The 20,240-nt window shown below is 44.4% G+C and overlaps 1 protein-coding gene and 1 long non-coding RNA gene across 3 annotated transcripts in view; both read left to right on the top strand.

Moving 5' to 3' along the window:
• TENM4 (teneurin transmembrane protein 4) overlaps positions 1 to 20,240 on the top strand; it is a 792,376-nt gene that overhangs the window by 401,021 nt on the left and 371,115 nt on the right. The window lies entirely within an intron of this gene.
• LOC144334431 (uncharacterized) lies at positions 885 to 4,299 on the top strand. The gene is made up of 2 exons (XR_013404234.1): positions 885 to 1,059; positions 1,561 to 4,299. It is a non-coding gene; the product is annotated as an uncharacterized LOC144334431 (long non-coding RNA).

Here is a 20,240-nt window from a genome sequence, read left to right as displayed (position 1 = left end):
GAAAAGTAAATCACAGGGTGCCTGGAATAGTAAGTACGGCAAACACCAGACTTCAGCTAAGCAGACTGGGACTGAATCCAGAGTGTGACTCAGGTTGCTGGGCTGGTACAGAAAGGAGGCAGGAGGCCGGAGGCTGGCTGCTCCTGGAGGCTGGACAAAGGCAGTCAGTGAGAAAGAGGGAGAGGGGAATAGTGGTTGAGACTGAGCTGAGCACCTTTTGTAGGTTTGCAGACTATGTTTTACATTCTTTGTCTCTTCAATTGCACACAACTCTTTTAGGTCAATGTTATTACTCCCATTTTACAGAAAAAGAGACTGAAGCTCAGAGGCGAAGTTACTTCCCAACGTCCAAGCACTGAGTCTGCACTCAGTCCTCAGGAAAGACTTCCAGGGTTAGGAGGGAGAAAAAGGAGAATAGAGACATGTAGAGGTTCTGTTCTGATTGCTCTAGCTGGCTGGTGGCTTTTTATAGAAGTTTTTTTTTTTTTTTAATCACTTTGCCTCTTTTATTTCACCTAGAATATAGTAGTGGTCCCCAAAAGATTCAGTGAATAGGTGAATTTTCATTTGCTAATCCAATTCATCAGAATAATATAAGCTAGCATTAGCAAGCACTGAGTACATGCCTGACACCATGTTGAATGCTTTAGATACATTTCCATTTCATTTCATTCTTTCACGGTTTATAAGAGGTATTATTTTGTTTGTTTGTTTGTTGTTTTATTTTACTTTAAGTTCTGGGATACATGTGCTAAACCTGCAGGTTTGTTACGTAGGTATACATGTGCCATGGTGGTTTGCTGCACCTTTCAACCCATCATCTAGGTTTCAAGCCCCACATGTATTAGGTATTGGTCCTAATGCTCTCCCTCCCTTTACTATAGATGTCTTAACTGAAAGCTTGGTTGTCTACCTCTCCCTCTGAGGGGTTCCTGCCCATCCGCTGACGAAAGGGTTCTTTTCTATAGAGGAGCTCTACTGGGGACCATATGCAGGATCAACACACTCACTCCTGTGACAACATCCACATCTGAGGATCTGCAGTTTATAAGTCAAAAGGTATCTTCTTGCCCACAGAGCCTAAAACTGGCTTCTTTCTGCATCTCACAGCTTCCTGAAAGATTCTGAAATGTGAGCCAGGCTGACAGCTGTGCTGATGTATGGCAACTGTGGGGCTGGGATTTGTCCTCTGTCGGTGGCATTCACTCTGATGTCACCACAACACCAAAAACCCTTTGAGGCTGAGAGGCAAGCGGGCACCACTCAGCAGAGCACCAGGCACAGGTGCTGCAAATCACAAAAACATTTTTGCTCTGGATAGGGCTTAAGGGTTGTTTCTTCACCTAGCTAGAAAATTGGGCAAAGGGGACAGGGCTTAAAAAGCAGATACAGCTATTTAAGCAGGAAGAATAGGGCCCCAAGTTTCAAGAGAACATTTTGCATTCTCTTTAGAATGATCCAACACAAGCCACTACCACCACCAAGTGCCTGAGGCCGCCCTAGGGTACATTCTCCCTTGCTTCAGCACGCTAAATGCATTTAACTTTTTTATCACTCTAGATGTAATCCTGGTGGTCTTTGGGCAGTCAGTGGACGTCATCAGAAGTTTCACACCTTACTTTTCCACTGTGACACCTGAAATCAGAACCATCATTATGAAAGCTTTTTCCCTTCCCTGGCTCTTTCCCTTCTGTGAGGCTAGGCTTCTTGCAACCTACCTGCCAAGTTAAAACTCTTGCATGGTTTTAAGATGTTTTTTTTCCTAAGCCAGGATTTGAACTTCTGCAATTAGTGCCCAGAGGTCTTGGCTTTCTGTGTTTCCCCCAAATAGGGTTCTGTCTTATCGCTGCTAGAAAGGCAACAGAGATGAGATGGAAGAGAAAAAAAAGGAGTTTCTGCCCTTCAGAGAGAGCTCAACTGCCTGTGTGTGTGGCTCAGCCTCCATTCCCTGTTCACAAAAAATCAAAGTTATCACCTCAAACTCAAATCTATTTTTAAATAAGAAAGAAGGCCAGTGAAGAGGGGCAGGCAAGATGTGTCCAAGGAAGGCATTGGAGAAAAGGTAACATTTATACTGGGAGTTTGGTAGATGAAGAAGGTAAGAAAGAGAAGTACAGACAGTTAAAGATGGCATTGAAATTCCAGAGTCCCCAAGGAGTAGTTTGCAGGGACAGCAGGTGGCACTTGATGAGTTAGAATTTCAGATGTGATGAGTTTGAAGCACCTGGGAGGCATCTAAGTAGACATAATTACTAGACACCTGGAGCTGAATAAGAGGTCCTGGAGATAATGATTTAGAGGTGATCGTTCTCTCATCCATGTATCCGTTCATTCACCCAGGCAAGGGAAATGTGTACAGTACCTACTCTAGGCAGGCCCTATGCTGGATATTGGGAATACAATGATGAACAAAACAGATGTCCCAGGCAATGGTTATCTCCAGCCCTTTGTCCAGCTTTGACTTTGCAGGACCTCTGGGTAGGATGGTCTGGCCAAATGTCCTTGTTATGCTTTCCCTGGAGATATTTCATAAAAAGAAGGCATCTTAGAGCAGAGACTGACTGTCAAGCACTAGTTCTGAGTGCAAGCTCTTCTCTCTGTTCCACCATAGGAATCATTTTCTAGTACTCTGATTCTGATTTGATTAGGAAAGAAGTCTTTCTGATGATTCTCATGCAGGTCAAATTCATGAAAGTTTATTAGAAATACATATTTTTAGTTCCCTTGCCTGTTACATTCTTTGCTGTGGATATCCTGATGGATTTGAATGAAAGCTGTGTAAATAAGTGTCCATGGGCTTTCTTGGGCAGGTTTCAGTTATTTGGGAGAAAAGGTATTAATAGACACATCATGGAGAAAAGTCTCTTACACATCAGCAAAGAAAATTTGAGACACGGTGGTTGATTAGGGAAGGATTTCTCCCAAAGGGTATGGACTTAAGCTCTAGTAACAAACAGCTTAAAAAAATGAAGCAAAATGAAATATGATGTGCTTAACTGTGAAAATTGTAAGGAATTTGTTTTCTAGACTCTCATTATTTGATCACTAACCAATCAGAAATCCCAGCTCTTTGATTCTTGGAGTATAGCAGTAGAAGGGGATTCTCATTAGACCCTCCAGTTGCATGAGAAATCTGGCCATCGGATTAACTCCTAAGGCACTGCCACCAGCATCTCCACCTAAGAACAGGGTCACTATGAAGTGCCAAAGGGCTGTGGCTTAAGAACCATGCTGGATGAAACTGGCCATGTAGTTGAGGGCTGCCTCATATGTGCAGCAGCTGACAGCAAGAGAGCCTCCTAAAGGGACCACATTTGAAGTTAGAGGAGCAGGCAGCTGGCCCACGTGCACGGCACCACTCCACACTGTCCCTGCTCTCCTGGAAGATGTTGTAATACAGTTGCCCCTTTCCTACCTGCACTCATCCTCACCCCAGATGTCCTTTCTCAGAATGCATCTTGAGTGTATATTCTTTCACTGACTCACCCATCTCCACTTCTCAGGCTCCACCTACCACTTCAACTCAGTTGTCGACAAATACTTGACCACTTTCGCTAAACTTGGGTGTCTGCATCTTGCTGTGCTTCTTCTGTCTTCTTTCCCCGCTTAGGGCTAAAGCCCCTCACTGCTGCTCCCTTAGCTGTCTTTTGGTCCAGTACCATGCCACACTCTCAGGAGTGTGGTACTCTGGTCAAGATGTCTGCTGCTCCTCTGGATGTTTGCCACATGCCGAAGATGCCTGAACACCGAGTTCCCTTTTATTTGGGAAGCCGGAACTCCAAGGAACTCCATACCAACAGCTACCCCAAATCTTGAGGGAGACTTGTGCATGGGCTTAAGTCTAGCCAGTCAAAGACAGCTGGTGATACAGGTGCCTGAGATACACAGGAACAACACTCATCATGGAGTTTATGTAAGCAAAGGAGATGGATGCCTGCCTTGGGTGGATGAGTGTCCTGGAGCCTTGCTCCTCGAAGTGCTCCAGGGAACCTACAGCATGAGCTGATGAGAAATGCAGAATCTCAGCTCCACTCCAGACCCCACTGACTCCGATTCTGCTTTTTAACAAGTTCTCCAAGCACCTCATACACACCGAAACCAAGCAGCGCCGCTCTAGACTTTGAAGAAAGTTATCTCAGGGAAAATACTAGGTTTAGTTTTAAGGCCAGATACACTGAAACGATGATTCAAGAGACTTGAGAAATAAAACAGTAGATCTAAGATCATATTTTATGTTTTTAAGCATCAAGTCATATTTTATGACTATAATATGAAAATAAATAGGAAAATGTCTGTAAATACAACATTTAACAGTGGTTTCCTTGGGAGATGAGTGGGATGGATGAGGTGGAAGGAGGGAAGGAGGATTTGTATTTGTGTTCAGCTTGTCCTGTATTGTTGGAATTCAAATGTGAATGTGCTAGAATTATTTTTGAAACAGAAAGTAGGAAAGATAAAAGTAAAAAAGAATGGGAGATTTGAGTTAATGTAAGCTTAACAACATAGCGTAGAATAAACCCAGGAAGCTTCACAGACATTTCTGAGATGAGCTTAAATTGAAAAGGAATATGTTTTTGTGTTAACAAGATAGCTCCAAGTGGTGGAATTATGGACGATTTTATCTTGTTTTGTTTTCCTTCTTTTTTTTTTTCTTGTCTGAATTTTTTTAAATCTTCTACAAGGAATGTGTATCCCTTGTGTGACGAGAAAAATAGACAAAAACTGTTTTAAGGAGGAATGACAAAGGCAGGATGAAGAGACGTAAGTTACCACGGGCACAGCAGAGTGACCCAGCAGAGTGACACAGAGCTGTAGGGTGCAAATGGCTTCACTGATGGTGAGCTGAGAATTTTTAAATAAAATAAAAAATAAAAGCTACAAAGTAATGTTTGGGATGCAGGGGGTGTTGTTTCTTGAGCCTCTGCTGAGTGCCAGTCGTGTCCCCTGTGGAGTCTGTGAGATGAGCACCATGGCCATTGCACAGCCGAGCAGCAGAGGCTGGGGAGGTCAAGGAACTTGCCCAAGGTTAAGGGAGGAGTGAACCCAGGATCAGATATCATGTTGTGACTCTGCTCTGCACTGCTTGGCTCAGAAAAGCAGAGGCAATGTTGTGGTCTGAAGATTAACAGTAAGGTTTAGGCCGACTCAAAGGCCTCATGTCGTTACCTGTTCTAGAGCAGTACTTTTTCAAGTTTTTAGGGGATCTGCTCTGCAAGGAACAAGGGGACCTTAGCCCCAGCCCTCTGTAGCTCCTTAGACCCCCTCCAGGAGCCTCTGGGATCTGCTGAGCACTGTGTGAAAACCAGTTTTAAGCAGAGGTTCTGAAAGTTCTGTGAAAAACTAGTTCCCCAGATGTCCTGAGGAATAGAGGTTTCCAGGTAAATTTGAGACCCTTTGCTCACCATGTCTGCTCTTAGAGGTCTGTGCATATCATCATGGTCCACGTCTGCCAGTCCCACAGCCATGTGTTCACCTTGTCATCCTGGCCTTTTCCAGGCCCATCTGACCACAGACAGCTTTCTATGGAGCACCCATTAGCATCTTACAGATAGAGTGTTCCAAAAGACAGTTTTGAGATGCTTTTTAGGCCCCATAGATACCTAACTTTTTAAAAAAAATTTTAATTAAACTTCCACAATATTTTCGACATGGTGGTTTCAGATTTCTTCAGTACATTTTGTTCTTTAAAAAAAATCCTGGAAAGCTAAAAATGTCTGTAATTATCTTCACAACAAGAGCAGGATCTCCAGCGTGTGCCTCTGAGTGCTGGAGGTTAATAAGGATTGTGCCTTCATAAGGCAGCAGAATAGCATCTGTGGTTACGCTAGTTAACGATGCTACAAATTACAAGGCCCTCTCAGCCCCAGCATGCAGTGGGAAAGGAAAGACAGTGAACTCAGAAACTGACATGCAGAAGTGGTCTGACCACTCTACACTCTTCAGGGTGGTAGTTTTTATTTTTAACTTTTTCTATGTACATGATGAAAGCTTCTTTGAAATTGAGTGTTCATAAGTGGGCATAAAATGCTGAAATTTCTACAACTGTAAAAATGCTTGTATGTCGCTTTGCAGTTTACAAAAATGCTTTTGCCTCCATGTCCTCAAAATAGACCTGAGTGAGCTGCGTGTTATTACTCCCATTTTACAGATAAGAAAACTGAGAATCAGCTCCTAAAAGGCAGCATGGTGACCCAACCCTACTCTTTTCATGCTCCATCCTTTCCATTATACTAAATGCCTCCTATGGTTAATGATTGTGGTAAGCCCTAGATTTTTTGAAATAGAGCTGATTCCAGGGAATTTAAACACTAAAGTCAATTCATTAAGTGCTTAGCAAAATGTAGTTTATTTGTATCTTTTTAGGACCTTCCAAATAAATCACTTCATAAATCTTAAGTTCACAAATCAAATCAAGTCTATTTATTTATGTATATCTGCTTAAAAAATAGACTTCTAGTGCTCTGATAGCAAAACCAGCTACTTTTACTAAGTGTCCATGTTAAATATGAGAACATCCACAGACTGAAGCTCTTATGGGACAAATTCCCACCTGTGCAAATTGGCATCCTCAGGTTTTATTGACGCATTGGAAATAGGCTGTTTATGGTGCAAGACACAGCTCGGTGGATGGACCAGGAAAACTTGTGCTTTGGCGCCATGTAATCCCAGCGCTCTAGTAGCCATTTCATTATCAGTGAACCAGAGACCATAATACTTTGTTCACAGCATTGTCGGGAGGACTAACCCTGTGAGTGTAAGTGCCTTGTGCAGAATAGGAGATCAGGAAATATTAGCATCCTTCCTTCTTGGGTACAATGGGGACATGAAAACAGAATTTAATTCTTCTTTCCCTGCACACATACCCCATTTCTCCTCTGGTATGCACATTTTCCCCTGGGGTACCACCTCTCATACTTGACCAGGAACCTGGTTTTGACAAATCAACAAATACTTATTGGGCACCTGCTGTATGACTGTCCCTGTGCCAAGCACTAGGGATGGATCTCACAGTCTAGAGGGAAAGAAGGGTGACTCAGTAAACAAATTCATTACACACTGGAGGGTTGGCATAGATATCTAGTAGGTCATCGAGTGGTGCAGATTTAGTTCTTCCCTGAGGCGTGGGGATAAAAATGCCTTAGAGGGTGGATGCTGCAGGAACAGTCTCCGGAGGTGGTTAGGTGGAGGGAAGTTGAGGAGCAGAGGGAATTCTACTGCTCTGTGACTTGTTAGATGACCCCACTTTTCTGGCTGAGCCTGTGCTCTTTAATTTCCACTCCAAATAAGCCAGTCACCAGCATGTTCTCCCTGGACAAGTGAATAACAACTTTTTATCCTGAAAATAATTATCAGGGGCTTGAGGAATGGGGGAAAAAATCAGTCCCTATTTGTGGTGCTCATCTTTTTATTTATTAGTACCGCCTTTCCTTGCAACATTAGGGGATAAATATTCTAACTTTTATAAAGTCATGTTAGTCTTTGGATGTTTGGGGATTCCCCATGAATGCTTAAATACAGTATCTTCAAGCAATTATCTTTCTGTTGAAGGTGAATGAACCACAGATGCCCACCAGAACCTTCTATTAGTCCCTGGCTCCCTGAGCAGTGGTCAGTCTAAAGGGAACGGCACCTGATTACCTGGATGTTTGAGAGGCTTTCAAGTCATTCATGCCTATCACACACTTCTCACTGCTGCAGGTGCCTTTTAGAAACTTACATCACCAGAGACTCTTTTTCATAGAAAAAGCACTAGGCTGGCAGCCCGGAGATCTGTGCTCCCAGGCCTGCACTTTCCCTGTGACCCTGGACAGTCATTTTCTTCTCAGACTTCAGCTGCTTCACCTGTAAGATAAAGCAGGGGGACAAGAGGCTCCTATGGACCCTTCCAGGTCTACATCCAGGGTTCCCAATTCCAGAAGGCTAAAGGGAAGTCCCTGGTCTGGTGCCCCCACTCAGGGTACAGTGGTGCCCTGCCTCAGGGTGATACTGGTGTGATCTCACATCTCCAGCTGGACTGTGCAATGGATTGTGTTCCCATTGGCTTTCTCTGGATGCCAAACCACTGTCATCTGTTTTAAGGAACAGAAGTACAAGACGGTAGGTATCTACTTATATATGTGTCAGTACTCAGTAAATCTTTACTGATGGTAGTGATCTTAATTATGGTGACTAAAATACATCTAAATGAGGCCTGAGATTCAGGATCAAGGGAGCAGTGGTACTCCCATAGGCTATAGAAAAGGGCTTTTCAACCCTCACATTTGGGGCCAGACAACCCTTTGTTGTGGAGTCTGTCTTGTGCATTGTAGGATGTTTAGCGGCATTCCTGGCTTTGCCCCATTAGATGCCAGTAACCCTTTCCCCAAGTTTTGACAGTCCAAAATGTCTCCAAACTTTGCTGTATGTCCCCCTGGATAGCAAAATTGCTCCTGTTAAGAACCAATGCCCTAGCATGAAAGTAGAAGCAACGTTCACTCATGTTTGCCCAGAGGCACTAAGTCTTAAGGGAGGGCATGTCCAGCCCAGCATGCCCCTTTAAGCCTCTGTGCCCACCTCACAAGTCACACTGTCCTTCCCCAGGTAGAGTCCTAAACCCCTCACCTTGACCTTCTCATCCCACAATTCTGTACTCATTCACTAATTAAGCAAACTTCTGCTGCCTGCCCGTTGCATGCCTGGATCAGTGCTGGATTCTGAGACAGCAGAGGTGAACTCTCTACTCTACCACTGATTGCCCTTCTCCTCCTCTGATCCTGAGATTGAAGGTGTGCCGCTGGCTTCCTGGTACCTATGAGAAAGCTCCTTTCCCTGCTGACTCCCAACTCTGGCTGTAAATTCCCAGGTTCAGACCCTAGCCTGGACCCTCTGTTGGGTGCAGCTGTTGCCTGTGATCCTTCATCTCTCAATACTTCTTTCACCTAGTGAATCTACTTGGGCTCCTGTCCTGAAAACTGGGTAGCTCCTCTGCCCCAAGTATTTTATCTGTATGTAGGCATTTTGTCAGTCAGCAAGCCTTTACTGAGCTCCTCTTATGTGCCAGAATTTGTGCTGTCTGTATTCTTACATCTCTTTATTTGTGACGCCATTCACTAAGTACTTACGAGCACCTCCTTGATGTCAGGCACTGTGCTGGGTGCTGTGGATACAAGAGTAAGCAAAACAAGACGTGGTCCCTACAATGAGGTGGGAGGGGCAGGCTTTCATCAAATAATCAATCAACCACATATATGTCCCTTTATCAACCTTCGTGTCTCCTTTCTCTGTCCTTCTCTGCCTTCCCCCCACTTTCTCTCTGTCTCACTCCTCTTTTTGCCTCTGTCTCCTGGGTCTCTCTGGTACTTTCCATCCTGCACCCCATCTATATCCAGCAGGGCCTTGGCGGGGGCCTGCTGAGAGGCTTCTCAGGGATGCTGGATCTTGGTCAGAAATCTGTCACTCTGGCTTCCTCCTGGTAGGAGAATTACTGTCGTTTAAGGAGATCTGCCGAGGCTGTTTGACAGGAGTCGGCTGGGCTGGGTGGTAAGTAAGAAGGATCACTCCTTCCTGGGGATTGTGGAAGGATACAGGGCCCATAAATCATCCACCAAGAGTCCTGCCTGAGCAGCACATGGCTCCACTCTGCTTGGCATGCAGCTCAAGGAAATTCCTAAAATTGGAGAGGGACTGAGGACTGACCCCCTGAGAAGGACAGGCTGCCAGATAGCCAGTGCGGGGCTGTCTCTCCTCCCTGCCTGCTGCTGAGTTTCGTTGGTGGCATGTCCAGCCGAAATGACTCTTTAGTTTTTTGATAGCAGCACAACCTTCCCGTGGAATTAGGCCAGGGTGGCTCCCAACCTAGCATCTCAGCCAAGGCAGTGAGAGAGGGCTTCTGAGACTTCCTGATTCTAAGTGAGGACTTGGGAACCCAACCTGGGCTCCCCTTACCCACCAGGTAAACCTGAGCTGGTCCCTTCACTTCTTTGAGGCTCAAATTTCCCTTTATGTATAATGGGGATAATATCAGAAGTTACATCCTTCCATCAGTGTGAGGAATCAAATAATCCATGTAAGTGGCTTAGCACAGTAACCTGGTACATGAAAAGCTCAGTCAACACCAGCTCTGGCCCCGAGTTCCTCTCAGCTTCCTAGTCTCTTCCTCTGATTACATGCCTGATTGCCGAATGCAAAGTAGACAGTAATCTTGCTTTTAATCCAGGGCGGATTCTGATTGCCTCTCATTGAACCGGATGGGGTTCTGCCTATTACCTTCCCCTAGATCCTTCCAAGGCCCTAAACCTCCCTTTCCTTGGGCTAGAGCAGTGCACCTGTTTAACAGCTGTTAACTTACCCTGTTCAGCAGATCAAGTTCATTGTCGGGTGATGTGATTTCTCCCCATAAAGGACCTGGGGATTTCTCAAAATGAAAGCTGTTACCAAAGTGAGTATGTTATTAAAGGGATTCCTGGAGAAGAGCCCACCTGGATAGAGAAAGCTACTTGTCACAAATACCAAATCACTCTGGTCCCATTTTATTCCCTGCCCCTGTTTCTTTTGCCTTCCAACTTGGAAGGCACTTTCTGAATTAAGATTCCAACTGTGAAGGCCCCTCAGGAATGAGACTGAGAAATGTTGAGGCCTGGTTTTGAGGAATTCTAAATCACTCAGTTCTCTTGGGCCTTCCACTCCCCCAGGGGCTCTTGGGTTTCCAAGACAGCCAAGCATCTAAGATGAAATAGATGGCTGTATTTGGACGAGAACGATTTAATGATTCAGAAAGTAGACAACATGGACAGAGGAGAAACTAAACCAGCCATACACTGCCCTCAGACACAAATAAATTGATTGAGGGTGGGGAGGTAGCAGTCCTGGGAAAAACAAATTTGCTAACTCCATAAGAGCATTGGTTATTCGGCTCCCAGAAAACACATTTGACAGCAGGTGAATCTAGCAGGCAGAGGAGGCCAGGGGAAAGATTGCAGTTCTGGAAGATGCCTTGCGTATTAGCTCTCCACTAGACTTTGAGCTCCTTGAGGGTAGAGGCTGGATCTTACTTTGTTTGCATCCCCAGCAGGTAGTAAAGATAGACAAAAAGAGGCAGCCAGCCTTCTGAAGCTGGGATGAGAATATTCTCGGGCCTGTGCAGAGATTGACAGAGAGATAACGATGGCCTGTATTTCTGAAGATGTGAGGGGGAAAATATTTTTGTATTAAAAAATATGTTTTGAAAGGGTACAAAATGTGAGTAAATTCTTAAGATGAGAATTTATTGAAATGACCACTTATGGCCAATTTCTCAATACTCTTTAGGGTCCTGGTGCTCATGCTTAATGGTGCACACGTACCACTTAGTGTGCTTGTTAAACTCGGAGTCCTGAGCCCTCTACCCAGAGACTATGACTAACAATACTTTTAAAATAGAACTCAAAAAATTGCATGTTAAGTAGTGCCCCACACAATATCTTTGAAACTATACTAATACCAACCTTGCCTTGGAGAGCGGGGAATACCTGCCCTTCTGCTATTCAAGATTGTAGTGGATGCTGTGTATCACCCAGATTCTACCCAAGACCAACAGTTCACAGCCCACAGCCATTTCATTCTCTGAGAATTGTCTTCCCTGAAAGGAGCTGTCTTGCCCAGCCCAAGGTTAAGACCCATCTCTGGAGGCAGCTTGTCACCAGTGAGTCCTCCATGGGAAAGGTAGGAGTAGGAGTGAGGATTACAAAGACCCAACCTTCTTGACCCAGTTTAAGACAACTCTGTGAAAGGCCAGCCCAGCTCCAGAGCTCTTGAAAAGATTGGCTGAGGCCTGTGTTGCAGCCGCATTGCAGCTCAAGTTCTCCCTCTGCCCAGTTCTGCTTTTCTCCCTCCCTTACAGGGGATGCTCATGAGAGCAAGAAGCCTCCTGCCAGCAATCTCCATTTCAGAGTTGATTTCCCAGGGAACCTGACCTAAGACAAGCATACTTCAGACAGGTTTGAGCAGCATTAAATAGTGGAAAGTACGTAGTCTTGAGATAATATAATAATAGCAACTCATGTTTATTGGGCTCTTGCTGTGTTTTCAGTGCTTTATATTTATCTTCTCCCTAAATCTTTACAACTACTCTGTTACTTATCCCCCACTTCACAAGTGAGGAAACTGAGGTACAGGAAACTTAAGCAACTTGCCAAGGGTCACACAGTCACACAGTGGCAGAGCTGGGTTTCAAATCCATACTGTCTGGCCTAACAGACCTTTAACCACTACAATCTATGACTTCTCAGGGTTTATTTGAGGTTCTTCTGTGTGCTAGCTTTGTGACCTTCCTGTGAGTGAACCCAACTGAGCCTCAGTTTCCTAACCTGTAAAATGGGTTTTGTAGTATCTACATTGCAAGAGTGTTAGGGGGCTGAATTGAGGCTCAGTTGGTGTCAAGAATCTAACACATGCCTGTAGCCCAGCAGGCACCAGGTGAACAGATAGATCTAGCTATTGTGGAGTCTTGACAGATCTCCAGTAAACACTTTTCAGGGAATGCCTGAATGAAATATGTCTCCTGTGGAAAGCCGTAGGCTGGCTGATGTTCAAAGGCCAGAGAAGAAATGTCCAAGGAAATGAGAGATATGGATTTGAGAGGAGGTGACTGTGTGGAACAAGACTGAGCAAAGGAAAACATCATGTGCACCAATGCACAAATCGCAGCTTCTCAGAGCTTTTGGGAAGGCAGGAAACTAAAGATGCAGCTGAGAATGCCAGTTTCTGGCACAGTGACATGGAATATAAAGGATGGGCTGCTAGGGTGTAGGCCCTGTGGCCACCTAACCTATGTCGCTCTCAGCCAAAAACTACTAGACTAACTTAAAGAGTGTCTTGTCCTGGCTCTGCCACAGAAGAGTTGTGTGATCCAGGGAAAGTCCACATTCCCCAATTTCAGCCTCATTTAGAAATGGAGATGGGAATCAGGACTTAGGATCTCCAGGACTCTACCAGGTCAGAAACTTGGTGACTGCATGAATCTTTGGGCTCTACTTTAATTTGGGTTGAAGTGCTAGCCCCCTGTGGTTTCGGAAGGAAAGCCACAAACCACAGACCTACTGTTAGAAGCATTTTCTGCCCTATTCTCTTCCCCTAAATTTTACAGCATTCCTTTTTAGAACTTTTAAGTCTGGATAATTCCGAGTTTAAGTCTCTTGTTCAGCCCATGTTTACTCCTTCTCTGCCTTCACACTCAGGACTTAACCCCTTAAATTACACATGGGAGTGTGTAGGACCTCAGCAGGAAGTACTAGAACACCCAGAATACTGATTCACAGATCTCACTGCCTCCCTAGCCCACTCACTCACGTGAACTCTCTCTCTCTCTACTAGAATCTATATAGAGTGGCCAGCTTTGCACAGGGTTCTTTGGATGGAAGGATCCCAGGGAATTTATTTGTTTTGCCCTTTTACCAGAGTCTAAGAAGCTGGCTTTTCTGCTGCATGATCATCTGGATTAATTCATTTTGTGAAGGAAGCCACTCTGTAGGGTTTGGGGATCAGACCACCCAGTACTTCATTCAACCTAACAAGGAGTCATTGAATCCCTTCTCTGTGAAGCTGGACTAATAATCCCCTTTTTTGCTTGTTGTGAGGAGTAGCTGAAATAATTCATAGAAAGGACCCAACAGTGCCTGACCCAAAGTAGATATTCAAAAAAGTACTAAAAGTACTACTTCTGACACCACTGATTAGGCTTTAGGACATCTGATCTCTCCAAAATCTGACTTTGAAGGGCTAGAAGATGTCCTCCCTGCTCAATTCCTTTTCCTACCAGATGCCTTTGGTAGAAAATAGTCCTATGCACTGTGTCCATGGGGCTCTTGATGAGCCTTCCTTCCACTCACTTCCTTGGGCGATTCTTAGTTCCCTGCTACCTGATCACTGTCAGAAAGAGCTCTGCCTTGAATTCCATCTGCACACGTTTGCTTTTGTTTCTCCCTGAGATAACAGTGCCAAGTTGGTTTTACTGTAATCACTGTTACGTTTTTAACTATTTCCGGCCTCACACCCAGGGTCGTGTAGGGCTGGTAGAATACGCTTAATGAATGCTGTACAAAACAAAAGCAAATATACCACCTGTAATTCCTTTCAGAATTGGGACACTTGCCCTCGTGCTCACACCTGGCCAGGCACTGCCCTGAATCCTGCTCACACATGCTGTGATCACTGACATCATTGCCCTCGTTGGAGCACAGAGAATTGAAGGCTTACAGCATCTAGGAATATTTAAGAAAAGAGACCTGGATGGGTCTGTTGTATTTTTGCCTCAGGGAAGGCAAGTAGACACACATATACACATACTCCCCCACATACACTCACGAGCAGTGTGCATGTGACCCAGAGCCAGCCACATAGCACACACGCAGACTCACATTCATTGTAATCGAAAGACCGGGTTTGTTTCTGTTGTTCCTGTAAAATTCCCAATTAGCCTCCATTCAGCAGAAAGAGTTGTCAGCCTGACAGCACCTCATTAGGGCGTCCCACTCCAAGCTTCAGGAAGGTTGATCCAGGCAGATTAGCCGTAAGTAGCAAATGCCCACACTGGGGAGCCAGATCCTTTTGGCTTTACATAAAATTACTGCCCATGTGACCTTACACAGGCTACTTTCTGCAACCTCAGTTTCCTCATCCAGAGAATAGAGATAATAATAATACCTACCACAGAGTATCTATCCTTGCCAAAGGCTAAATGAGCTATTACCAGCAAGCTCATTAAATGACAGCTACTTATGCTGTCTCCATGGCCTTGGGCAAATCTCCCAAACTGAGATAATAATCCTCGTCCTACAGAAGTGTTTACAAAACTTCATGGAGCTAGGGGGATGTCTATTATTATTAATTATTATTAAAAAGCACAGAACTATTCTTAGGGCCTCTTAGGCCACACCTATTTGAAAGCCTCTAGATGTCCCCTTCTGGCAGACTGAATCACTCACCCATTCATTCATTCATTCCAGTGTTATGCCAAGTCTTCCTGGATGTGATAGGGGTAGGGGAAATAGACATGAATATGACCTTTACCCTGTCTCAGAGAATTCTCAGGCTAGTGTGAGAGACAGAGGGGCATTTAGCCAAATCTTATGGCAAGAAGCGGGGGTTCTTTGAACTGGAAGAGTCTCCCCATCACTTTCCTTTCTTCCCTGGCATCTTCCAGGGTTTCCCAAAGGAGCTTGCCAATTCTCAAAATGCTGCCTCTGGCAGGTTTTTCAAGGGGTGTTGCTGTCTTCAAGAGAGGCATTTCCTAACATCTTCCCCCTTCTTCTCAGGGAGGAATTGGTCTCTCTCTAAGAGGCTGGTGACAAGAGCCCTGGGTAAGAATTAAGAGGCCTAGACCCTTTGCTTCCTGGCGTGTGGCCCAAGCGGTTTGGCTTCTCTGAGCCCTATTTCCTTCTGCAGAAAATGAGGATAGTATTCTCAGTATTGCTCAAGGTGACCTCTGCAGTAATAATACATAAAGGCGCCATACACAAGAGCTGAAACATTACTCTTTGTAATAATTCAAGCAACAATGTGTGTCAGTCCCTTTCCATACCCAGGGCTGTGCTAGAGTCTGTGGAGGATGCAAAAGAAGCAGAGGATGTAATCCCTACTCTCAATCCGCTCACCTTCTTATTGAGGAGAAAAAATGTACACAGATGATCTAGGCAGGGAATGAGAGAGGACAAGGCCATATATCTGATTTTATGGTATGAACCAGTTTTCTGTATTTTAAATCTGACTTTTCCATTGAGTTACATGCTTACTCCAGAGATGTGTTTTCTTGGATGTGAATAGCTTTAGAATATCATAAGCCCTTCCATGTAAACTACATAAACCACCCATGCTGCCCCCCTCTCTCCCAGAGTAGTTCTTATTATCAGATTAAAGAATAGTTGAGCAATATGTAAACCAGGGTCTTGGAAGTCTAGGGAGGCTGGAATGGAACTGAGACAGGCCACGGGCCAATCACTTTCCATTCTAGGTAAAGATCCTGAGGCACAGCCAACAGAGGTGTTACAGGCAGGTGGACATTCTAAGTCAGTGGTAGAACTGGGCCAGGTGCCTTGGCCACCAGACCTGTTCCAAACTTTCTCCAAGTCCTTCATTATCTTTGTCCTTCGCACTACACATGGGATGGGAGGCATATCTCTATTTATGGCAACTCTAAGGGAAACTTACAAACCTCATAGATCAGGTTAAATCTTAATTCCCCCACTTTCTAACTGAATGACCTTAAAGAAGTCATTTAAGTTCTCTGAACTGTGAAATAGTTCTAGCAGTGCTTAATGTTTCTTTCGTGGTGGGTGCCATCGTATCTGGTAGTGGGACTTAGTAAATGCCAGAGAATGAGGCCCACCCCTGCCTATCAAGCCATACCAGGGAATAGCCAGGTAGTGAGTACTGCCCAACTGTCCAGCCATGTCTGTTCCCCAGTGTTGGCCCAGCACTAAGAGCCTTCAAGAGCTCTTCCTGGTATCCACCCACCCTGGTCCACTGGGCCCCCTGCCTACAGTACGGGCTTCAGAGTTGCACAAGGCAACTCTTCTCCGTATCAACCAATTACTAAGCAGCTTTTTACTGCCACATTAATTAACAGTGAAGCAGATAATTGGCATTAGCTTATAGGAGCTGAAAAATAATTGATAGCTCTTTTCACACTAGTTGTAGAAACAGTCATCATGATTTTTTTTTTTTTTTTTTTTGAGATGGGGTCCTTCTCTGTCACTCAGGCTGGAGTGCAGTGGCACAATCTCGGCTCACCACAACCTCCGCCTCCCAGGTTCAAGCAATTCTCCTGCCTGCCTCCTGAGTAGCTGGGATTACAGGTGCACACCACTGCGCTTGGGTAATTTTTGTACTTTTTAAGTAGAGATGGGGTTTCGCCATGTTGGCCAGGCTGGTCTTGAACTCCTGACCTCAGCTGATCCTCCCACCTCAGCCTCCCAAAGTTCTGGGATTACAGGCATGAGCCACTGTGCCAGGCCGATAAATCTTGATTTGAATATAATTCACCCTCATTTTCATTTATCCCTAATGTGAGGACGGTGGCATTTTCTTCACAAATGGGGATTAGGAAGGTCTAGCAGGTACCATAGGTATATCTGAGACCAAGTAAACATTCATTCAATAGATGAATAAGTTTTTTAAATAAATGAAGGAGTAAATAAATGAAATAAATAGGCACAGGATTGGGAGTAATAATTCAAGCAGTAATCTCTATCAGTCCTTTTTCATGCCTAAGGTTGTGACCTCAGGTAGTTTACTTCACTTCTCTGAGCTTCAGTTTCTCATGTGTTAAATGAGAAACTTTATCTTACAGGGTTATTGTAATAATTAGAGATGATGTCTATAAAGTAACCAACATAGTGAGTGGCACATTTATGTACTCAGAAAATGGTGGTTGCTGCTACCATCATCATCACCATGTTCGTCTTCAGCATCTTCACCTTCTCAATATATTCATCATGCTTATCACCACAATCTTCATCCATCATCATCATCACCATCTCTTCATTGTCTTCATCATCTTCATTTTTTACAAAGTTAATTTTTGTCCTCATTGGGAACATCAGTTTCTGAAAACCAAAAATGCTATCGTGTGTGTGTCTTTTAAAAACCTTTTATTTGGAAATAATTGCATTTCCAGACAGGACCCTTTATTCTGCAGTCGGCAGAGTGATTGCCGCAGCCAGTGCTACACTGAAAGGTTTCCAGGGCCGTGTGAATGGAGGAATGCGTGAGAGCGAGGACTGCTCTCCCCTGGTCCTGGGACTGATTATCTTGTTTGCCTTTAATCACAAATCTGCACAAAGATCCTTTGCCGGGACTGTTTACTGCATAGCTGAGCCCGGTGGCACATCCTTTGAAGGTCTGTGGATGAACAGCTATAGAGAAGGGCACCACAGGGTCACGGAATGAAAAACAGATTCACATTCCCACCTTGGTTTTGTGTGGACTGCTGGGCCTCTCTGAACCTCAGTTTCATCATCTGCAAAATGGTATCCTTATAACATCTTCCAAGGTTGCTGTGAAGATTAAATAATACAAATTAATATATGTGAAGAGTGAAACACAGTGCCTGATGTGAAATAGGTGGTTGGTAAAACATCAGATTATTTGGTGGAGGCCAGCAAGGTGATTGGACCTCCCTAACGCTTATGTCAGGATTTGAGCCATCCATCTCTCCATGACTATGGATTATCTCACCATCAATGCCCCTCAGTTTTTCTAGAGACAGCATGATTGAACCAACTGTCTGCGTATTCCCTGCCACCCTCATGCCACACACATACCTCTCCCTGGGTCTTTTACTTGTTCAACCCAAAGACAAAGGGATTTTCTTCTAAAGATGATTTGTACTTTAAAAAGCCAGTATGCTTCATGAAGTCATGGCATTCTAGAATGTTAGTACTGTAAGGAATCTCTGATGTCCTCTTATCTAACCTCCAGACCTATGAGTGTCTCACACTTCCCCTTTGAATGTTCTGGAGGCATCCCACATCATCATGTGATCACAATTCCTCACTTGCAGCTGCTGCAGTGGGTGCCCCATTTATACCCTCTGACCACTTCAGTGCAACCAGCCCAACTTCCAAGTCTACTTTCTTCTCCTGAGGCTTTTTCTGACCTCTAAAGGCAGCTTTGCCCATACATGGAGCAGATCAGAATTGAAAAGGAATGAACACCCCCTGGAAGCAGCCCCCAACCAATAATTGATGGACAGGTGTATAGATACCCCAGCTCCCCTGCCCACCACCAGGTGGCACAATTCTGCAACACACCCATTCTTGGGGGCCTTCCCTTCCCTATCTCACATCCCCACTCCTTTGCCTGTAAGTAGTTTACTCTCAGATGCTACTTGCATTTCAATCCTTTTTTTAGGGTTAGTTCCTGAGGGAACCCAAACTGTAGAACACTAGTGCTAGATACAGGAGGAACCACTGAAAAAGACGGCCATTCTTCCAACAAAAGTTTCCTGAGGGCTTTTGAATGAATGAATGGTGAATGGCTCCTGCTTTCAGATGCTTATATTCTTGGGAAGAGACTTAGAAACCCTCAAGTTTAGTTGTGATGAGGGCTGTGTAGAATAAAGAGCCACTTTCTGGTTGGCTGTGAGAACTCAATAAAATATATAAAATTTCAGGCAATCCGTTAAAATCCACCAAACATTTGTTGAGTGTCTATTGTATGCTAGGCTCTGAGCTGGCCCAGCAAGTATGCAAAGATGAATAGGGCACATCCTCTATCCCTGAAGCACTCAGGAAAGGGCATTTCAACACTGTGCATTCTATAACGTTTGCAGCTGCAGAGGGTACCATGGGGACTCCAAAGAGTAAGGCATGTGTTCAGCAAGTCATTCTTCTTTCCCTATGGAATTCTCTTTAGGGCCTTAGGTCTAGGTTAGGGCTTGGCATAGAGTAGGTGTTCAGTGATGTTGGTTGAATGGAACTGAGCAGTTCAGGGGAGGAGAAAGAAGCCTCTGACCCCATGATTCCTTTGCCCAACTAAGAAACACCTTTCCCCATAGATCACTGATCTCAGATGAGAAATAAGGCCAAAGTGATTTGTACATTGTCAGCAACGGTAGACAACAGAGTCAAAAATACAATTTTTTCGTGGTTTTTTTAATGCCAGGAAAAAAAATCACATTACATTCCAGGGTTTAAAGGCTTTCAGAGGTAGGATGGGAAGGAGGAATTCGAGCTGCAAGCTATTGTTCATGCTTGGCTGATATTTAATCAGTTTGTTGGGTCGTAATTGAGAATACAGCTCCAATGACACATAAATTTGAACGATCAAGTCAAAGCCAGTGAGTCTTCCTTATTATTTATCTTACAGTAGAGGTAACCTTTTCATTATTGAAATATAATTGCCAAATGAGATAGTTAATATTAAAACAGAATTAGCGACATGAGCTCAACATTTGGAAATAAATTTCTAATAGTGCTTTTTATGTCTGCAAAATTAGTGTTCTGTGTTGATCTTGCAGTAGTGTTAATTGATGGCTAAGGCTGGTTCCAGCTGCCCTGATCTCCAGCAAGGGGGTTCTCTTGATCTCTCTGGATCAGTAATACACACTAATATTGTCTGTGCCAGAAGACAAGAAGCTTTGTTTTACCCTCAGTGAGGGCCATTGTTGATCTGTTCTATATAACAAAGAAGTGATGAGTTTTGGGAAAGGGCAAGGGATTGTGGGGGTAAGAAAATGAATGAGTCATGGCAGTCTCCACAAAGCTAACAGGCTGGCAGGGTGGTGG

Source organism: Macaca mulatta, chromosome 14, assembly GCF_049350105.2.
Source record: "Macaca mulatta isolate MMU2019108-1 chromosome 14, T2T-MMU8v2.0, whole genome shotgun sequence".
NCBI lineage: Eukaryota > Metazoa > Chordata > Mammalia > Primates > Cercopithecidae > Macaca > Macaca mulatta.
The sequence above is the reverse complement of the archived record's forward strand: the minus strand, read 5'-3'. Positions and strand labels throughout refer to the sequence as shown.